This window comes from Dendropsophus ebraccatus, chromosome 6, assembly GCF_027789765.1.
Source record: "Dendropsophus ebraccatus isolate aDenEbr1 chromosome 6, aDenEbr1.pat, whole genome shotgun sequence".
NCBI lineage: Eukaryota > Metazoa > Chordata > Amphibia > Anura > Hylidae > Dendropsophus > Dendropsophus ebraccatus.
The window spans coordinates 133,155,791-133,174,998 of NC_091459.1; the positions used below are offsets into that span (position 1 = coordinate 133,155,791).

General features: G+C 41.4%; 1 protein-coding gene across 1 annotated transcript in view; it reads right to left on the reverse strand.

Moving 5' to 3' along the window:
* Positions 1-19,208, reverse strand: part of MYT1L (myelin transcription factor 1 like) — a 361,678-nt gene that overhangs the window by 254,412 nt on the left and 88,058 nt on the right. Inside the window, exon 2 of the mRNA XM_069974064.1 lies at positions 14,939-15,111. The gene's annotated coding sequence lies outside the window, so the exon portion shown is untranslated. The remainder of the gene's footprint in view (positions 1-14,938; positions 15,112-19,208) is intronic.

Sequence of the window (19,208 nt, forward strand, 5' to 3'; positions counted from 1 at the left end):
TCCAGTTGCTGTCCCATTGATCACATGTGAATAGCATGCCATGGAGGATGTTAATATGACAGCTGAATCTCTCAAACAACCCTTTAAGGTATACACTAAATTCATGATGCCAGATTTTGGGGGTTTTGCCTTTTAGTCACAGAGACTGTAGCAACTGCATAAACCAAAGTAAAACATTGATCGCTATACCAAGGTCCTTTATGTGTTGTTGACCCTAGGGTGTCCTGAAGTTTCTTGACATTTTTAGTGCCCTGCAGTGTGCACTGTGCATGGTGTGTCTTGAGGCTGCTTGACATTTTGATGGTCCTACAGGGTACATGGATAAAGAACACATATACCAGGAAATACATCATGTAGACCTAGATCCACAACAATGGTTTTAAAAAAATGTAACTGAACTAATACAGCTTATATCATCATTTCATAGCTTCACTGTTAACTGCCACTAGTCACTGACCCCTGAAACAACTTCCCACCATGTGATAACCAATGATCCCGAATCCTAACATATTTGTAAATCACTTAATTTATCAAAAATGACTCCTCACCTTCAGAAATTTCCCTCCCCTGTAATATGATGTCCACCTCCTGTTGTTTGGGCAATTCTGTCTCTAGCAGCAGCTAGATCAGGACAGAATACAGGGGCTTAGCCTAAGCTATGGGCAAGAGAAAGAGAGAAAGCCTTGACTTTATACCTGCAGACCGACTGTGTAGCTACAAACCTGATCATGCCTAATAATGCACACTTTTAGTGACAAGTACATAAAGGCTTCCCTGTACTCCCCTGTAACCCACAAAGCTTAGTCCTTTGTGTAAATAACAGTGTACCTACTGCTGTATACCAACAGCACTGCAGTGTGATCTCTCCCTTCCCTCTCCCTTTAGCTACTCAGCAGCACTACCAGTGTATAATGTAACCCCTTCCTTGCTGTTTATTTCATTCCTGCTCAGATAACACCTCGCAAAGCCCAGTGCATCAGTAACCCTTCCTGCCTCACAGGCCATCTATAGTAGTATAATATGTAAATCATCAGGCCAGTACAATGCCAGGTTGCTCAATACATTTTTACCAGCAAAATGTCATGGCATTGCAGAGAGGAGTATGTGCCGTGCTGTACCCTGGTCGGCCTGAGAAGTAAGGGAAAGGAAGCCCTGTGTGTGTACTACTGATAAAACACCCAGCTCTAGGTTAAAATATTATAGGAACAATTAGATCTGGCATTAAAGATTACAGTTATCACCCGCACAGAATATTGTATGTGTCCCCTCCATGCACCTAACTGTACACCCAATAACGCACAATGGGGCTTATTTACTAACAAGCTGTAATGCTGTCGGTTTTGTCTTTTTTTTCTTATTAAGGCCATGTTCACACAACATATATTTTCGTAAATGTACGGCTGTTGTTGATGATTGCAACAACGGCTGTGATTAATACGAAAATATACGTTACCTGGCCTCTAAGGAATCCCGGCTGGAGTGTATACACTTAGTATACGCTCCAACCGGGATCTCTCGCAGCACCGTAGAAAACTGACATGTCAGTGCACTCTATGTAGCGAGCGGCTCCGGGCGTACGCTCCATAGTGTACAGTGTGGAGCTCTGATGCGGGCGCATCCGTGTGCGCCCGCATCAGAACTCTGCGGCCCTAAAGATCATCCGGTACCGGCCGGGATGATCTTTTCAGAGATCGGCCGGGTCAGAGAACGGCCGGTCTCTTACAGTGTGTGCACATAGCCTTAATCTGGAAGGTTTTTCACAGGACAAAACTAAAACCCGACTATCCCACCACCCTAGAAGCGGACGGTTTTTAGATGGTTTGCTTAGTAAATCTGTCGGTTGTGGTGCGTTTTAAAGGACACACCCATGACACCCATTTGGCAGATTTTTGAACAAAAATAACGGGTTTGTTGGTTATTTGGAAAAATTGTGTTGCGCACCTTTAGTAAACATGTCGAAAAACTCAACACTTTGTTGCCGGGAAAACGTTAGTAAATCAGCACCAATGTCGCACACAGCAGAAATTTACTAAGATTGTAGAAGAATTGATTTTATTTCTTTTCTGTATAAAATTTGTGGTTATTGATATTCTAGTTTTAGCTTGTATAGTGAACATGGTTGATCACACAGTATTTTTGTACTCTGGATTTATTAATGTTGCCCAAAGCTACAATGTAAGAACAGATATTAGCTCTTACAATTACCATTCATACATATGGCGTTCCCCAAGCTATAAAGAAAAATACCACAATTAGATGTTGGTTTATTAATTCGATCTGTAACATGACATATAACGGCACTGCAGGTTATTATTCTGTGGAGGTATCTGACAAAACTAGATGGTGATCTAGGCCGCTTGTAATGTAGCTATGGGAGGCAACAATAAGATATATAAGTGTAAAACAGTTATACCTCTATTATAGTGAGTGGCATTTGTCTGAACCTAGAACCTTCTTGCCCAGTCTGCCTCCAGGTCCAGGTACCAGAAATGTGGATTCTCTAAGTCATAATTAATTTGACACTGAATCTACAGGATCCTCAGCTCTTCACTCTACAGGATCCTCAGCTCTTCACTCTACAGGATCCTCAGCTCTTCACTCTACAGGATCCTCAGCTCTTTACTGAGTCTACAGGATCCTCAGCTCTTCACTCTACAGGATCCTCAGCTCTTCACTCTACAGGATCCTCAGCTCTTTACTGAGTCTACAGGATCCTCAGCTCTTCACTGAGTCTACAGGATCCTCAGCTCTTCACTCTACAGGATCCTCAGCTCTTCACTCTACAGGATCCTCAGCTCTTTACTGAGTCTACAGAATCCTTAGCTCTTCACTATACAGGATCCTCAGCTCTTCACAGAGTCTACAGGATCCTCAGCTCTTTACTGAGTCTACAGGATCCTCAGCTCTTTACTGAGTCCACAGGTTAAAAGTATCTTACCTGCTGATATCTCCCTATAATGAACGGGATGCTGAGAATGGATGTAGGTTTCTTACCTTCATCCTCAGCACTGTTTTCGTGTGACATCACTGCAGAGCGCTGCCTCAAAATTAATTAGAAGTGTCGGCCATTATGGATCGGTGCACTGAGGGCAGTAGTCCCAGCCCCAATGTGCCAAACCGTCTAATTAGCATATGGATTAACAAAAAAAAACACACAGAGGGTGAAGAAACTTACCTTCATCCTCAGCGCCCTGTGCACTATAGGGAGATATTACCCGGTTAGATGCTTTTAACCTGTTCATGGTTTTCCCTTTAAGGCAATTGGGGAGGGGGGGGGGGGGATATTGCAGCCAACATTTATGCAGGCAGATCCTATGTGCCATATTATGAACCCACCCATGATTTGGCAAACTTGAGTTGCCCACATGTTTATTTGTTTAGGCCATTATATGGAAGGGCACTCATCTGTTTGTTAGGTGTGCCAGGGGCTTCAAACCACAATGAAGCAAAGAGAACACTAGAGACACTTCTGACCTTATTAGTTGGCAGGAACACAAAGCCCTGTTGCCAATTATGTAAAATCTCATCAATTGCTTGGCATGTATACCGTACAGAATGCCAACAAGGTGGTACAAGCAGATGACATAGAAGGAACAGAAAGGAGCAACATCAGCAACCAATGTTGTTTTACCATCATGATTTATTTACCCATGTATACACAAAGGAAACACGTTAGCCTTGTAGGATCTTCATCAATTATACATTACAGAGGTCCTACAAGACCAAAATGTTGCCTTGCTGTAAAGGTGGTAAATAAATCATGGGGAGCCAATGTTATTCCTCATCTTTTTTTTTTTTTTTTCCTTTAGGTGGTGGGATGTGACTATATCCTTAAAGGATGTGATATTGCTACGAGAAACTTTGAAATTTTCTTCCAGGATTCCGATAGTTCCTTGTAACGGTGTAGTCGTAGCGAGATCAGTAAAGTCTTCTCGTCTATCATTGTTATTTGATGGCTTTTTTGTACGGTCATTATATATAGCGTTTTATTTTATTTTTGCTGTTTAGCGGTGTTACAAACAGCAGGTAAAGAAGAGACTGAGAACGCCATGAAGAATAGGAGAAGGTGAAGCCCGGACAATGAAATTTACACATAAGCAACGTTTGTCGAAGAATGAAGAAGAAGGTATAGAGCGGCAGTGACACGCTGTGAATAGAGTTGTCAGAGACGGGAATAGGACTGACGATGACTTAATTTTCCATAGATCTTATTATTCTGTAAGCAGGACTAATAATAATGTACTTTATAGCTTCTACATAATCCGCAAGAGAAGAAAATCTTATATAAAATGATTGACTAATCGGATAGTGACAGGGTTAGGGTGGAGCTGGGGATGTCTTTCAGCGCAGCTCAAAATGATTGATGTTTCACGTACAGGTAAAACTAAAGAGGGATCCCAACTGGTGAAGAGCAAACTTACCCAACGTTCGTGTCAGGAATGTGCAGTGAGCCTGGTGTGAACTGGTCCTGGTTTTTACATTTTGTGTGATACACCCACTTGCTTCTCGTCCTCCTGGCAATGCAGGAGTTACACTGCTCGCTGCTAGCCTTGATCGCTGCAGCTGAGCAGTGTCTTTTGATTGACATATTCCTCTGCCTGTCCAGAACCTTGAGGATCAGATCGCCGGTCCAATGGGGATCCGGAACGGGCTCTTGATCCTCATAAATGAGGAGCCAGTTATTCCCTTACTGGCTAATGGCATACATCCCCAATAGAGATGAGCGAATTTACAGTACAAACTAAGCGAATCACTATATTAGTTCAGCAACCTGCTTTATCAGCCTTCTGCCTATAAAGTCCGTGCCACTCCCCCCTCGGTGCCTGGAAAAGCTGGATCCAGTCCTGAGAGAAGTTTCCCAGGACTGGATCCAGCTTTTCTAGGCACCCGGGGTGGAGCAGCACGGAGCGGCATGGACTTTAAGCAATTTGCATAGTTTGTACCGTAAATTTGCTCATCTCTAATCCCCAGGCAAGGTGAAAATACTCCCTACCACTACTGGGGATAAGTTTCCTGACAAACCATAATTTATGGATGTTTACAACCAATTATAGATCACTTATTAGGTGCGAGATTCCACCTCATTTTTCAGGGATCCTTCAGAAAAGGATTAAAATACCTACATATTCATTTAGCAGCAATATACGACCACAGTCAGGACACTTATTACAATCCAACCTGTATTCCAACTGATAAATATATTATATAAGCCTAAAGCATTATAAAAGATAAGGATTAAACACCACCCACCAATAAAACCAAAGACCCCATGAGAGACAGTCCCCTTAAAGGGGTACTGCCAGAGAATTATACTTTACAGTACTTCTACTAAGGAATATCAAGTCTTCCAGTACTTATCAGCTGCTGTATGTCCTACACATCTACATCTATGTCTGTGATATGCAGCAGCTGATAAGTAGGTAAATTACAAATCTCTGGAATTTTTATTTAAACAAGTTGATTTAAAAGGAACAGTTTTTCGCTGCAGTTGCCCTTTAAAAGGGTTATCCAGCAAAAATCTTTTTCTTTCAAATCAACTGGTTTCAGAAAGTTATATAGATTTGTAATTTACTTCAGTTTAAAAATCCAGTACTTCCAGTACTTATTAGCTGCTGTATGTCCTGCAGGAAGTGGTGTATTCCAGTCTGACACAGGGCTCTCTGCTGCCCCCTCTGTCCATGTCAGGAACTGTCCAGAGCAGAAGCAAATCCTCATAGAAAACCTCTTCTGCTCTGGACAGTTCCTGACATGTACAGAGGTGGCAGCAGAGAGCACTGGACTGGAAAGAATACACCCCTTCCTGCAGGACATACAGCAGCTAAGTATGGGAAAATGTGAGATTTTTAAATAGAAGTAAACTACAAATCTATAAAACTTTCTGAAACCAGTTGATTTGAAAGAAACAATTTTTCGCTGGATAAACCCTATTAAAATATGGCTTCTACACCAAGATCTCAGTATCAGCAGTGTATAGGTCCACATCAAACATATAATCACTTATTGCTGCCCATACCACTTCTGATAGCTTTAATGCTCATATTATACGAGGGCACAAAAAACATAAAAACTAATCATATAGAAATTCAAACAAACAGATCAGGGAGCCGATTAGAAATGATACCGCCATTGATTCCATTAATAAGCAGATGTAATATCGCTCACCAGTCCGGAATATTAAACACTCCGAGTAAACAAAGGGAAGAGTTATGGGAACATCCAAGCCCCATGGATCCCTGATCTATATTCAGCCAGCGTGCTAATAATCATTATGATGATGATTTAGTAGGACATTTTATGATACTATAGTCTGTCCTTAAAGCTATCCCACAGAAATACCTTACCAGCTGCAATGTCGGGAATTTACCAACTTGCATTTTTCCCTCATTAAAATGCCAAGGTCTATTTTTATATCAAGACAAAGTCCATTAACTTATCGGCTTCCGCAGGAAGATACATTGTACGCTATTTAGCAATGATGTATTTGGAAAATACATATAGCAATGTTAGGCTGGAGAAATTTGTCTATAAAAAAAACCTTCTAATAAATAATTCAGAGAGCGGTGATAGAACTGACAAGCCACTAATGCAATGCAATGTGTTAGGGAAGCATGTCATTATTACTACCTGTTCTACCAAACAACATAACATTTCAATCACCGGAGGAAGGGCCTTTCATTGTACAATGCTACTAATATTTCATCCATCTTTTCTGTGCTCTACAAGCTTGTCTGAGAGCAAGACTCGTAAATATAGAAATGCTGTATACTATCAGGATGGACTTTTCTTACTTGAAATGGATGGTTCATGGACATTGTTATCCTTTTTCACCAAAAACTTATGGTAGGTCTTCTGTTTGCAATCCTTAAAGGGGTTGGCCACTTTGTAGTAAAATTGCTCAGTGTACAGTATTAGTAAGTGTAGTTATTTCACTCCTCCAGGCTGTGCTGTCCTGCTCTGTGGTGAGTCTGTCCATAAGATGGCCGACATGGAGGTGCATGTGACGATGCCAAGCCCCCTGTCATATGCATAGGCATATGCAGTGTTGGAAAATTGGAGGCGGGGCATGATCACATGCTTCTCCTTGTCAGTCATCTTATGGACAGACTCACCACAGAGCAGGACAGCACAGCCTGGAGGAGGGGAGTCTGATTTTAGCTGCTGTCTGTAAACGCAGTAACTACGCTTACTATACTGTACACTGAGCAATTTCACTATAAAGTTGCCAATCCATTTAAAGGTGTTATCCAGAGCTACAAAAACAAGTCTGCTTTCTTCCAGAGACAACACCACTCTTGTCTCCAGTTCAGATGTGGTTTGCAATTAAGCTCCATTAACTTCAATGAAACTAACCGACAAAACCTGCACTCAAACTGGAGACAAGAGCAGTGCTGTTTCTGGATAAAAATGGCCATGTTTTTGTAATTCTGGATAACCCCTTTTAATGGTTGCTGGATCAGTCTAGTGGGCTTGCTAACACCATGTTGCATATAAAACTGTCATCATTCACATCATTCTTTGTCTACAATGGGACTACAGCAATTTCGCGAACTGAAACACGACACAGTTTTAAAGGAAGTCAACGAACCAATGATTAGGAGAAAAACTGGTGGAACTGGAGGAAGCCAACCCAAACGTGTAAAGAACATACATACGCTAAATAGATGGTTCAGATTCAGTACCCTAGCCCTGCTGGCCAACCATGTTAACCACTGAGCTACCGGGTTGCTTCTTAATCAGAATTGTGATCAAGCAAACAAGTCAGACAAATTTGCAGTGTGGAGTTCATGTTTCTCTTCCTTCAAGTTGTTTTCTGTTTAAGGAGAAGTCCGGTGGGGGTGGGAGGTGTCAGTAATCGTTACGGGCAGGGGGTGTCTGGAAAATAAAAAAGAAGCTACAGTCACTAGTTCCGGCGCCCGCAAAGCCATGTCCTGCTCCTGGACCCCGCCGTCTGTCTTCTGAGCTCCCCTCTGGCTACGTCATGACCCGGCTGATGGATGCCCTGCTCAGCCGGTCATTGATTGGGACTGTCTGTGACCTCAAACCCAGGCCATGACGTCCCCGGAACCCGGGAGAAGATGACAACCAGTGGGGTCCATGATTTGGTGCAGCGTCGGCACTGGAAGCGGTAAACATATTGTCTTTTTTATTTATCCCCCCGCCCCTACGCCCTGCCCATAATAGTTTTTTACTCTCCTCCCGCCAGACTTCTCCTTTAAAACAAGAAGACACATACAGGCCAATGTACTAAAGATAACCAAGCTTACTGAACTTTTTCTTCACTTTCTATGGCAACTTCATTTCTCCAAAGTGGTACCAGTCAGAATTAAACCCTTCAATCTAGATCCATATCCTGTTCTCTTCACAGGTGTCTCTTTCCCGCCTATGTTACTTCACACAAGATGTTTTTTCCTGACAATTCCCACATCACAGCCTCCGCTGGGTTTCAGCGCTCCAAATATTACAGAATTCATCAGGGACTGTGTCAATATGTCAACATTCGCAGATCCATAGTCACTTAAAACGATAACTTTTAATGATATTCAGCTAAAATATAAAAGTAACAAAATAACCCCACAATGATAAAAAAAAACATCAAGTGCAGTGTCAGACCTAGTCCAGAAAACCAATGTTATTCTTATGTACCAATACTCCCCATTAAGGAGCTTACTTAAAACATGTCCGTACCATTATTGTCCATAAATGATACACAATACTCTCATTAAGAGTCAAATTAGAAATGTCAATTTTGTCTCAACGTGTTTCCCCTGCCATCTAGGGTTCATCAGGGGACAACAAACACACATGCTCAGTAAATTTGTGGTCAGCAAAGTAAACATTACACAAATTAGGTAAATCTTGCAGGATCTTAGCATGGGTTAGATAAGAATGTAGTGTGATGGCTCTACTGGGAGTCACTTAGTACACCCCACGTTCTGATATAGAAGGGGAGCTCCATCTATATCAGGATGGGGGGGGGGTGCAGTAAATGGTGCGGAAGTAGGAAGAGGTAAAAATAAGATGTTTGTTATGTTTTCCGTCACCTAATGATTGACTTTTCCTAGTCATGTTCTCTTCTACCAATATGTAGCATACTAGTAGAGATGAGCGAACCTGGAGCATGCTCAAGTTCATCCGAACCTAATCGTTCGGCATTTGATTAGTGGTGGCTGCTGAACTTGGATAAAGCCCTAAGGCTATGTGGAAAACATGGATATAGTCATTGGCTGTATCCATGTTTTCCAGACAACCTTAGAGCTTTATCCAACTTCAGCAGCCACCGCTAATCAAATGCCGAACGATCGGGTTCAGATAAACTCGAGCATGCTCGAGGTTCGCTCATCTCTACACACTAGTCTTGAGCGTTGTTAGGTGATAACATAGAATTATCATGCTAAAGAAAGGGATAAAAATGGAATCATATACATATTCCTACGCGCATGTCATCGGTCTCATTACTCACTGAATAACTCGTAAAAGGTCAAGCAAATAGTTTGTGTTGGGGAATTTCCATTGCTGTCACTTTTCTCACCTATAGACAAATGCATCCCACTCTATTCCCCATTGAACTTCTCCAGCAGCAACGTCTAGCGTATTCCCTTTCTTATCTAAAAGCGTATATGGAAAACAGCTGTAGTTGCCTGGTAACTGGAAACCAGACCACTTCTATGAGAAGATGTTGAGGGTGTCTGCACAATGACTCGGTGAATCACCCAGCGTCATAAGTGACTTTACCTTCGGAACGTGTTGCCATGACAAACCACGGGTGTGGTTGGTATCTGAAGAAAACTTTTCAGAGTTCTTTTATACAGTGATGAATGAGTTATGTAAGTGCAGCCCCCCCAGAGGGAAGGCAAGGTGTCTAAGCAGCAGGGGAAACATGTGTGATGTTACTGGGACCTATCCCACAGCTAGTCACCGTGACTGGAACTTATGTCACATGGCCCAAGGACCTCACAGCATAATCCTGCACTCTTTGGACTGACACAGTGGTGAGGGGGGTCGTTTCACATAGTGCTAAGTGTCTGGTCGGATGGTGTGTACAGTAACCTTGGTGTTCGCATGGGCCGGATACAGAGGTAAAAAAAAAAATAAAAAAAAAAAAAAAATATATATATATATATATATATATATATATATATATAAAATAAGAAAGTCCTGCAGCACTCCTCAAAGTATAAGAAGGTGGGTGCCAAGCGGTCAGCACAAGGGACCAACAGTGCGTAGTATATAAACAGGTAGACAACCGCAGCACTCGAAGTACAGTCAAAAAAGCGTGAAGTTTATTCCACCCAAAACTTGCGACGTTTCGCCCCCACACTGCTTGAAAAAGCTCCCAGTGTGGGAGCGAAACGTCGCAAGTTTTGGGTGGAATAAACTTCACGCTTTTTTGACTGTACTTCGAGTGCTGCGGTTGTTTACCTGTATATATATATATATATATATATATATATATACTGTATATATATAAAACACGGTGGTGGTAGTACAGTCACTTGTAACACGGTATTCTAATAGATGGCTGGAGCAAGGGTATTGCTTTTAAAGGGGAACTATTAGCAGGTTAGACTATTGTAATAGCCTAATAGCCCCCTATTTTGGATAGTATGTCTCTTACCTTCCTCCTCGGCGCTGTTCCAGTGCTGTTAGTAGTGTAATCCTTCTTCCGTAGCACCTTTAGGAGCTCTGCCCCGCCCCCAGAGCATGAGCCCACCCGCTCCTTCTAATGATAATCAATGGTTCTTGCTCTGAGGGCAGTGCTTCTATCGATGCTCCGGACCAAGGATTACACTACTAACAGCGCAGGAATGGCACCAAGGAGGAAGGTAAGAGACATACAGTACCTCAATAGGGGGATATCAGCAGGTTAGATTTTTCCAACTTGCTGATAGTTCCCCCTTTAATAAGGGAGAAATCTGGGGTCCCATTAACTTGATGTTCCACAACTAATTCAATGACTTCTCCTCTGAGGGATCCACATTAGTTGACTGGCTCCTAGTAGATTTCCAAGTTGAGTTGTGGGGTACAGTTCCGTGGGATAAACTGGTGCTGGGCAGCCACAATGTCTCTAGGCCCGGCCTGAAGCTCTGGTACTAAGATAGCTGTATGGTCCTTGTCCACCTTTTCACAAAGTCCCTGTCTTCTCTACCGTCTACTCTCTTTTCTCTCCCTGGAAGTGGACTACAGTGCTTTCTCAAGGATATAATTCAAATTCTGCTGGAGCTATTGAGACCTTACCGATTCTGGGCTAGGCCTGACAAAGCCTACTCTCTCAGCTGGAGAAGCTGGCTAGACTAAACTGGTTTCTTTCTGGGGAGGGAGAAGTTGGGGCTACAGCACAGCCCTAGAAAAGGCTGAGATGTTCCTACGCTGTAATGGACCAAGGTAATGTGAATGAGGTTCCTATCACATACAACCAGTGTCAGACTGGCGTATCCAGGGCCCACTAGAGGAAATGATCCTGGGGGATCACCAATGAAGAACCAGTGAGAAAAAACATATCAGTCAGTGTTAGTGCAGGTTGTAAAGCTGGGGGCCCACTGGAGGATTCTCTGTTCCTATGGTGGGCCAGTCTAATACTGCATACAGCCAAAACAAGTGCAAACATTAGGACTCCATCTGATACACATCTGAGCCAGGCATGAATGTCCAACAATGGGTACACAACGGGACACTGCAACAATATATCAAAATTCTGTTTCTTTCTGTGAGGTAAACTGTTCATTAAATACAAGTGCGCACATTATGCATCTGATGTGTGTTAAGAGTTCTAGCTATGGCAGCTCAAATACGATGTGCAAACTAGCATGTGTCAGGAAGCTTTCTGAAGGAAGCACTTAGAAATAAATGTAATGCATTACTGTGTCATCTGAGGTACTGTGTTCTTTTTCCTGAACTTCTCAGTCAGGCAGTGGAATGTGGAATGTCTTATAAAGTTACAATCACATATATTCAACCTCCATTGCAAATTAAGGATGTTGTAAAGTTTACAAACTTTTAGTTGTATGTAAAACAAAGACAAAAAAAACCCCAATATAAACAGCTCAACACATCTAAGGCTGGGTTCACACTATGTTTTTGCAATCTGTTTTTTTTTCCATCTTTTTTTTTTGCAAAAAAAGAAAAAACGGATGAAAAAACAGATTGTGTTGTTTGCATCCGTTTTGATCCATTTTTCCATTGACTTCCATTATAAAAAAAAAAAAAACGGATCAAAACAGATCGGTTCTTTTTGACGTACACAAAACCGGAGTAGACCTTATTTTTCTGTCCGTTAAAAGAAACGGATCCGTTTTGATCCATTTTTTTTTTTTTATATAATGATAGTCAATGGAAAAACGGATCAAAACGGATGCACACAATGCAATCCGTTTTTTATCGTTTTTTTTTTTTTTTTTTTAACGGACGAAAAATAAAACGGATCACAAAAACGTAGTGTGAACCCAGCCTAACACCAACGGTTTTTCCAAATTCAACACAAGTTTTATTCAACCCATTTTATTTCCTTCCAATAAATTCATTTTTTATGAATCTGATGTTATTATAAGATGGCAAGATTTGAGTCTATACTGCAGCTCTACCGTATTACCACACTCACATGTGATAACCAAATAGGCCTGTAAAACTGGGATATTGGCTACCTCACATAAAGCTAAAATAGAAGGTTGCAAATGCTTTATGTTAGTTTTTTAGCTTGAAAGAAAAAAAAAAACCTGTAGAGATTGAGTTAAAGGGGTTATCCAGCATAGAAACATAGAAACATAGAAGATTGTCGGCAGAAAAAGACCACTGGGTCCATCTAGTCTGCCCTTTTAGTATTTTCTTCCTTATTATCTTAGGATAGATATATGTCTATCCCAGGCGTGTTTAAATTCTGTTATTGTAGATTTACCAACCACCTCTGCTGGAAGTTTGTTCCAGGTATCTACTACTCTTTCAGTAAAATAATATTTTCTTACATTGCTTCTGATCTTTCCCCCAACTAACCTCTCACTGTGTCCTCTTGTTTTTGAGCTCAGTTTTTTACTAAAAACACTCCCCTCTTGAACCTTATTTAGTCCCTTAACATACTTAAAGGTTTCAATCATGTCCCCCCTTTCCCTTCTTTCCTCCAGACTATACAGATTCAAATCCTTAAGTCTTTCCTGATATGGTTTATGCCTCACACCCTCCACCATTTTTGTAGCCCGTCTTTGGACCCGTTCTATTTTATCAATGTCCTTTTTTAGGTGAGGTCTCCAGAACTGGACACAGTATTCCAGATGTGGCCTCACCAGAGCTCTATACAGCGGGATCACAATCTCCCTCTTCCTACTGGTTATACCTCTAGCTATACACCCCAGCATACGATTTGCTTTCCCCACCGCCTGGTTGCACTGGTGACTCATTTTAAGGCTTTCAGAAATCATTACCCCTAAATCCTTCTCTTCTGAAGTCTTTTCCAACACACTTATTAGCTGTTTTCTTTTCAGTCTGACACAGTGCTCTCTGCTGCCATCTCTGGCCGAGACAGAAACTTTCCAGAGCAGGAGAGGTTTTCTATGGGGATTCATATAGAAAACATCTCCTTCTTTAGAGTCTCCTTCTCTGTCTCGGCCAGAGATGGCAGCAGAGAGCACTGTGTCAGACTGAAAAGAAAACAACATTTCCTGCAGGACATGCAGCAGCTGATAAGTATGGGAAGACTTGAGATTTTTTAATAGAAGTAAATTACAAATCTATATAACTTTCTGACACCAGTTGATTTGAAAGAAAAAGATTTTCGCTGGACAATCCATTTAATCCAAGAACAGTAGGGTATTATATGTATGTTGATGAAAATTAGTGAGATAAATAAAATAAAATAAAATAAAGCAGCCATATGTGTCTAATGTTGGAAACACCTCTAAGGCTTTAGTCTTGGGGTTGAAGGGATTGTCCTGGAATCTTAAAACGTATTCCTGTCCTCGCTCCCTAGCAACCCGCTGCCCAATAGTTTTCTCTATGGACTGTGTAGACCTGTACGCAACATGCAATGACCACAAGGTGATGCATGCTTTTACTTGCAACTTAGTACATGGATAAGCAATGCTTACATCACCTTCTTCATGCAGGAAAGTGCTAGAATGGGATCAGAGGTTCAGCACCTAGGAGCAAGGAAAGCAATACCTACTGTATTGGATTCCCTTAGCCTTTCTTCTGTGTTCAAAGGGGTTGTCCAGCCCAAAAAAATTTCTTTCAAATCAACTGGCTTCAGAAAATTATACAGATTTGTAATTTACTTCTATTTAAAAATCTCAAGTCTTCCCATACTTATCAGCTGCTGTATGTCATGCAGGAAAAGTTTTCTTTTCAGTCTGACACAGTGCTCTCTGCTGCCACCTGTCTAGAGCTGGAAAAATTTTCCTATGGGGATTTGTTGCTCCTCTGGACAGTCAGAGGTGGCAGCAGAGAGCACTGTGTCAGACTGGAAAGAAAACAACAATTCTTGCAGGACATACAGCAGCTGATAAGTATGGGGACACTTGAAATTTTTTAATAGAAATAAATTACAAATCTATATAACTTTCTGAAACCAGTTGATTTGAAATATTTTTTTATAATAATAATAATAATAATAATAGTAATCTTGGCTGGATAACCCCTTTGAGATAACTATGAATGAGTCATCTTGTCTCCATCTATGTAACAATATATCTATATAAGATACAAAAGTATACATATCACATTGAAATATCTTTACCACAAAAGAAAATGTATATACAGTATTCTAACTATATACTAACTTGGTAGAATAGGAACACACTGACTTTCTATCCAACATTGTACCTCTAATTGTCTGAATGTATACAGTATAACATTATTGGCCGTTGTTCTATAGAACCTTCCATATAGAAGCCATGTTAGAGTATTCCTGAGCTGCACCCTCCATCAGCATTCCCTTCCCCCGCTGCAGCGTTACCTTAAGTTTCCCCGCAGAGTTCTTTTACTGGTGACATCTCAATTTTTCATGAAGAAGTTCCTTGCTGGGGATTTCACGCGGTGTAAATTACCGGACTGTGTTTCAGGTTTTTCATTTGATCTTCCTGTGATCTATCTTTAATTTCTCTGAGTATCCACAGCTTGAGAGCACAACTAAGGAGAAGAGAGAAAAGAGATTTAAGGCTGCGTTCACAGTGGTGGAAAACATGGATATCGAGCGTACAATGCATCGTCCTTACACACTTGTAATACTGGTATAACATTCCTATTGGCGAAACATATATTTACTTATGCCTTTAAAGGGGTACTCTAGCAATATATATATATATATATATATATATATATATATATATATATATATATACATATATTTCACATCAATTGGTGCCAGAAAGTGCCAGAGATTTGAATTTACTTCTATAAAAAAATCTCAAGTTTTCCAGTACTTATCAGCTGCTGTATGTCCTGCAGGAAGTGGTGTATTCTCTCCAGTCTGGAGAGCAAGGAAGTTTTCTATGGGGATTTGCTACTGTTCTAGACAGTTCCTGACATGGACAGAAGTGGCAGCAGAGAGCACTGTGTCAGACTGGAAAGAATAAACTACTTCCTGCAGGACATGCAGCAGCTGGTAAGTACTGGAAGACTGGATATTTTTTTTTTTTATAGAAGCAAATTACAAGTCTCTGGCACTTTCTGACACCACTGGACTTGAGAAGCAGTAGTCTAATGTGCATGGAAGCCTGCTAACTATCCCCTAGAAGATGATACCTTACTTTTTGTGGATATACACAGCCTCCAGAGGTGTCTGTCCAAGGCTTACCTTCCCTCCCCCCACTTAAAACATATGGATGCTTAGCTGAGCCAAACATTCATGGGGTGAGCATGATGGACAGCTGTCAGACACCTGGATGTTAAAGGGGTTATCCAGCACTACAAAAACATGGCCACTTTCCCCCTACTGTTGTCTCCAGTTCAGGTTTGCAATTAAGCTCCATTTACTTCAATGGAACTGAGTTTCAAAACCCCACCGGCATTTGAATACCGCTGCCCGGAAAAGGTAAATGCAGCCCGAGGACTGCCTGGGAAACATGGACACGGCCATGGCTTCATCCAGCTTCTCAAAGCAGCGGGACTCAAATGCTGATCATTCAGGCTAGTACAAACCCAAATTTTTGGCAAGTTCACTCATCTCTAAAAGGCAACAGTAAATCAATAACATCAAAACCAATAATAAGGAACAGGTAAGTATACATTCTGTACTAATAAGAAATAGGTAAATTTAAAGGGTTGTCCTAAATTCAACATGTAATGTATGACTTATCCTCAGGATAACCCCAATTACCCAGACGATAGGGGTTCTGTGTCCAAGTACTGCGCTTAAAGGACAACTCTGGCCAAAATCTATTTTTTAATATGTTATTACATAAGCACAGTAAGACAAATTTCTAATGTATACTAATTGTGGGAAATGCACATAAAGTTCTATTTCCCTTAATTTAGTAGATCAGACAGGCTTCAATTTCTCAACAACAACAAAAAAAAAGTGATGTCACGACCTGGTCCGTTCCTGAAGGGTCCAGCAGGGGGCGCAGTATATGTAGAAATTATATGTAAAAAAAAATAATAGGACCCTTCTTGTGCTTTCGGCACAGAATTCAGCTTCCTGGCCCCTGCCAGCTCGCCGACCCATCCCCACCCCGACAGGAGCCGTAGTGCAACCATCACCCAAAGCCCCCAACCCCCTCCCACCAGGCCGCCCGATCGCACCAGAAGTACCATCCTCGTCCTGTGCAGCGGGGTGAACGCCCCTCCATCGTGGTCCCTCAGATTCTCTCCAGACGAACCTGATCAATTACCGCAGCAGGAGAGAGGCAGCAGGGACCCCAATAGAGGAGTGTTCACAGGATGGGGCTGGTACTTCTGGTGTGAGCAGGCAGCCTGGGGGGTGAGGAGACTTGGGGGGCTTTGGGGGATGACTGCACTACAACTCCTGTCAGGTCTCGAAAGCACAGGAAGGGCCCTGGTATTATATACATGTAATTTCTACATAGACTGCGCCCCCTGCTGTACACTTCAGGTATAGACCCGGTCATGATGTCACTTTATGTGCATTTCCCATAATTAGTGTACATTAGGAATTTGTCTAATTTTGTTTATGAAATAACATATAAAAAAAATATTTTGGCTGGAGTTGTCCCTTAACTATGCAGAGACATGGTACTCATGATCAGTGGGTGTCACAATCCTAGAACCCCCAAATGCCTATTCCCTATGCTGTGTACTATATATGTGGTAATTGTCAGATGGTACCATACACAGGTCCTCCAGCATCTAAATCTTGTTCTGTAGCCCACTGAATTAAACTCTATAAAAGTTTATTATTTAAAGTGTTTATCAAGGATTGGAAAAACAGCCCCACACCTGTCCTCAGGTTGTGTGTGGTATTTCAACTCAGTTCCATTGAAGTCAATATAACAACACAAACAGTTCTGGATAACCCCTTTCATCCAATTCAGATAGCATATGATATCAGTCTCTATTCAACCAATTAAACAATATATATATATATATATATATATATATATATATATATATATTTATTTATTTATATTTTATTTTTTATTTTTTTTTTGTGCCAAAACATTCCAAGGTCTTATTACCCCTACAAGATGAAATAACAAGAGTGGAATCCTCTTTACTGCACATGGTTCAGGAACAGTGTCAGACTGGGGTATCTGGGGCCCACCAGAGGAAATGATCCTGGCGGGCCCACCAATGAATGACCAGTGAGAAACAACATGTCAGCCAGTGCTGGTGCAGGTTCTAAAGCTGGGGGCCCACCGGACGATTCTCCGGTCCTCCGGTGGGCCAGTCCGACACTGTTCAGGAACCTTCCTATAACATTATGTACAAGGCCAAAGTATTGATGTCAAGCAACCATTGAGTAACTGTATCATACAAAGACAAGACTCCACCCCTCATACGTGAAGTTTTACCAAAAGTTCAGACTTTAAGTTTTATTGCTCTAAATTCCTAATGCATATTATTCATTCTTCACCTGTATTGGAAATATTGTCATATAACCCAATTATAGGACGCGGTCCCTGACAATTCCGTAATTTCAGGCGCTTCTCCTGGTGTGGCTGACTTTATGAGAGAGATCTGGCTAATGATGCAGGAAGTCATTTCTGTCAGAGAAAACTATAAGATACCCAAGGTCACGTAAGGACGACGTACGCTGTGCCAGACACCAGTCTAGTCGTTTCAGACATCTGATTATATATTCCTATCTTATCAGCGCAAAGCAGGTAATGCGCGCTCCTATTACATTTTTAACGTTATGCAGAGTATAACGTGTTTGTATGCCATCTGTCAGCTCGCTCGGAAATAATAGATTCAGAACATCATCTGCACACCTATGCACAGTGACTTAATAGAGATAAAAAATAGAGGATTATATTCTCCATCAATGTGGAATCAAAACCTTTTCTAAAAATGTTGGCATTGCCAATTGATTGGCGCCTACTTATCGCTGCGTCCATTGGGCTTAGGTCAGATTCATTCTCTTGAGATGGATAAGGACATGGGGGAGATTTATCAAAGATGGTGTAAAATAAAACTGGCTCAGTCGCCCCTAGTAACCAATCAGATTCCACCTTTCATTTTCCAAAGAGTCTGTGAGGAATGAAAGGTGGAATCTGATTGGTTGCTAGGGGCAACAGAGCCAGTTTCACTTTACACCATGTTTGATAAATCTCCCCCATGGTCTTCAAATTTTTTTTTTTTTTTTTAAAGCGTCTGCTAACAGCATTTGTAAACCCGTAACCAAAGTGTCAAGGCTCAGATGGACATTACCCAGATTAGGAATCCACTAGTCCAAAGGAACAATACATCAGCTAGAGATGAGCGTATCCGATCAATCAGCATTTAAATACAGGTGGCTGAAGAAGTTGGATACAGCCCTAGGGAGTTCACGAAAGCATGGGTAAAGCCATAGGCCATAGGCCGTATCCATGTTTTTTGGTCACTCAAGGGCTGTATCCAACTTCTTCAGCCACCGGTATCCAAAAGCTAAACGATCATACTCGAGCACGCTGGAGTTGCACTCATCTCTAACGTCATCTCCAATAATAAAGTAGCAGCATTCAACCACGGTACAAAAATACAAAAATGTTGTTTTTAAGTCTCAATTTTTCATATTTTTTTTACCCCATTTGGACATTGGTCACATTCCTTGGTTCTTGAAATTA